The sequence below is a fragment of the Lepidochelys olivacea genome (genome assembly GCF_965140295.1).
Source record: "Lepidochelys olivacea isolate rLepOli2 genome assembly, chromosome: 1".
NCBI classification, from domain to species: domain Eukaryota; kingdom Metazoa; phylum Chordata; order Testudines; family Cheloniidae; genus Lepidochelys; species Lepidochelys olivacea.
The window spans coordinates 54,780,488-54,784,305 of NC_140411.1; the positions used below are offsets into that span (position 1 = coordinate 54,780,488).

The window sequence follows — 3,818 nt, forward strand, 5'->3', positions numbered from 1 at the left end:
ACACATAGCAAGAAAGGTTTCAGAGTAGCAAGAAAGCGATTGTACTTATCCTTGTCCATTTCATTCCATGGCATCGCTATTGGACATAATTCTTGCAGCCTTTAATTACTTGAATTATCTTCTGGGCGTCTCCTCATAGGAGTAAGGGCTGCAGGATTTGGCCTGCTATTTGTCCCTGATTACTATTTACTGCTTAATGACAAACACATTATCTTCTCTGTGCACCAGTGACTACCCATTGGGAAATGCAGCAATAAAGATGATTGATCTGAATGCCTTAGTGTTGTACCATTATCTCCTGGCATTTTTTTCCTGCTTAAATTCTATCTTTTGGGGATGCCTCTTGGATTCAGCTTAGAATATACGTATAGATATAATCACCCACTGCAGAATGACTGAAGAATAAACTATGTTGTAGTCCTCTGCTGCTGTGTTTGTGTGTGGCCTGACAGCCAGTGTACAGTGGCCTGCAAAATAAAGTGAATAATAATAACTTAGACTTCAAGCTGGAATTGCTATCAGTGGAATATTTTGCCTAAGGCAACAACAATAAAGACAACAAATCTGCCTGCATGCTGGGCCTGTTTCCCTAACTACAGGCACAGTGATTCTGCACACCAACACAGATAAATGTACAGTGTTTTTCCTTCTAGTTTATAAAGGCCTGGTAAAATTAAATTACAGAGGTCAGCTAAACACAGCCTTCCTCTGGTGAAAACTCTGATACTGCAGGGGAACAGCTTTGACTGGACAGCACAGATTGAGGGTCCTCTCCCATATCAGTGGTTAGAGCACAGACCTGAGAGACAGCAGAGCCCAGTTCACATCCATTCTTCCGACAGACTTGAACTGGGGGTCTCCTCCAATCTGGGTGAGTACTCTAACCATTGGCTCAACATTATGCAGGAGCTACACTTCCCTTATACACTCCTCCCAGCTTCTTGCTAAAATAGCATAGGCACCTAACTGCAAGAGAGGATTTCCAGCTGAGAATCCTAAACCAAGGGAGGTGCCTGTTTCCGAAATGAGGCAGGGCTTAGCACACACCCCTCGGCTTGGCATCTCCCATTGGCTAGTTTAGGGAAGGAGCTGCCTATCATGCTGGTTTTTGTGAATCCCATTCTGAGGTGCCTATTTTACCCAATTCATTGTATAGCAAGTGTAGGCACCTAACTCAGGCTTTGTGAATCCTGGTTATTTTATAGGTACCTAAAAGTGAGATGTGATGATGCTCCATGTCACAATGCCTATGTTTCTTTGAGAATCTAGCTCCAAATTGCTAAAAATATACATTCTAGAGAAACACGAATTAAAAACGTGATTAAAAACAAGTAAAACCATTACATTTAGTAACCATGGCTATTTTATTATTAAAGAAAGGGAAAGAAAATATTAAACAAAGCAGCATAAAATGGAACACAGATAACAAACAAGGATTGTTTCTGTTATAATCTTTTTTTGTCTCTCTCTTAGTGGAGAGCTTTCAACAGAGATTGTGCTTCTGAGAATGAGCCTGCTTTTGGTGGGAACTCTCCTTTTGGTAAGTTAAGATCAAAGCATATTATTTTCCAAACTTGCTAGAGAGTGCAATCTTGTGTATCATAGACACTAGAACAGCTTATAGATGGGCAAAAAGAGTTTTGTTTAAAAGCAGCGGAGTGCTGTCAGGTTTATTATAGATCACCAAAACAGTTGATAAATGAGCGAAGGAAGTAATCTTAACTAAATCCAATCCAATCAAAAAAGTACTTAAATCAGTTACTCAGAAGTCATTTACAGAGTTGTGTTAAGACAGGCCAAATAACAAATATTAAGAATCTTAAATCCAAATCAAATCCCACTGTGTCTCTGTTCACCAATGTTGATTCCCTATCTCCTCACCAGGAACACATGGTCTAAAAGATTTAACAGGAGAAACTGCTAATGTTTTAAGTTACAATAGCATTTCTCTTCCCCCAATAAAATCATTACAAGAATTTTTAAACCTAACTCCTTGCTAGTGCTTTAACTAACTTCATTTTACTCATTCATGCTGAAGTCTTGAGGATGTCATTTGGAAGGTTTCTAAGAGACTAACAAATTTATTTGGGCATAAGCTTTCATGGATGCATGCAGTGGAAAATACAGTAGGAAGTTATACAGGAGCAACTCTGACATCATGTATCTACTACCACACAATTTGAACTATAGGGAAGTGAATAGCAGTGCACAACTGCACACCACAGTGCCCCAATAAATTTGTTAATCGCTAAGGTGCCACAAGTCCTCCTCATTTTTATTTTATTTTTTTTGCTGATACAGATTAACACTACCAGTGGAATATTTTGCCTAAGGCAACAACAATAAAGACAACAAATACAAATACTTAGACCAATGCTTCCTCAGCTCTTGTAGTAGTCCTTACTCTACTTACGCTACATTGATGACATCTTCATCATCTGGACCCATGGAAAAGAAGCCCTTGAGGAATTCCACCATGATTTCAACAATTTCCATCTCACCATCAACCTCAGTCTGTACCAGTCCACACAAGAGATCCACTTCCTGGACACTACAGTGCTAATAAGTGATGGTCAAATAAACACCACCCTATACCGGAAACCTGCTGACCACTATACTTACCTACATGCCTCCAGCTTTCATCCAGACTACATCACAAGATCCATTGTCTACAGCCAAGCTCTAAGATACAACTGCATTTGCTCCAATCCCTCAGACAGAGACAAACACCTACAAGATCTCTATCAAATGTTCTTAAAACTATAATAACCACCTGCTGAAGTAAAAAAACAGATTGACAGAGCCAGAAGAATACCCAGAAGTCACCTACTCCAGGACAGGCCCAACAAAGAAAGTAACAGAACGCCACTAGCCGTCACCTTCAGCCTCCAACTAAAACCTCTCCAGCGCATCATCCAGGATCTACAACCTATCCTGAAGGACAATCCCTCAGTCTCACAGATCTTCGGAGACAGGCCAGTCCTCGCTTACAGACAGCCCCCAACCTGAAGCAAATGCTCACTAGCAATCACACACCACACAACAAAAACACTAACCCAGGAACCTATCCTTGCAACAAAGCCTGTTGCCAACTCTGTCCACATATCTATTCAAGGGACACCATCATAGGACCTAATCACATCAGCCACACTATCAGTGGCTTGTTCACCTGCACATCTATCAATGCGATATATGCCATCATGTGCCAGCAATGCCCCTCTGCCATGTACATTGGCCAAACCGGACAATCTCTACACAAAAGCATAAATGGACACAAATAAGACATCAAGAATTATAACATTAAAAACCAGTCGAAGAACACTTCAACCTCCCTGGTCACTCAATTTCAGACCTAAAAGTTGCAATTCTCTAACAAAAAAACTTCAAAAACAGACTCCAACAAGAAACTGCAGAATTGGAATTAATTTGCAAACTGGACACCATTAAATTAGGCTTGAATAAAGACTGGGAGTGGATGGGTCGTTACACAAATTAAAAACTATTTCCCCATGCTAATTTTCCCCTACTGTTCCTCACACCTTCTTGTCAACTGTTTGAAATGGGCCATCCTGATTATCACTACAAAAGTTTTTTTCGCCTTCTGATAATAGTTCACCTTAATTGATTAGTGTCATTACAGTTGGTATGGCAACACCCATTTTTTTCATGTTCTCTGTGTTTATATATCTTCCTACTGTATTTTCCACTGCATGTATCCGATGAAGTAGGTTTTAGCCCATGAAAGTTTATGCCCAAATAAATTTGTTAGTCTCTAAGGTGCCAGAAGTACTCCTCGTTTTTTTTGCTGATACGGACTA

The 3,818-nt window shown here is 40.1% G+C and overlaps 1 long non-coding RNA gene across 1 annotated transcript; it reads left to right on the forward strand.

Annotated features, from left to right (window-relative positions):
* The first annotated feature begins 746 nt into the window (after positions 1–746).
* Positions 747–3,610, forward strand: LOC311515216. The gene is made up of 3 exons (XR_014710084.1): positions 747–871; positions 1,474–1,540; positions 2,302–3,610. It is a non-coding gene; the product is annotated as an uncharacterized lncRNA (long non-coding RNA).
* Positions 3,611–3,818: the final 208 nt, after the last annotated feature.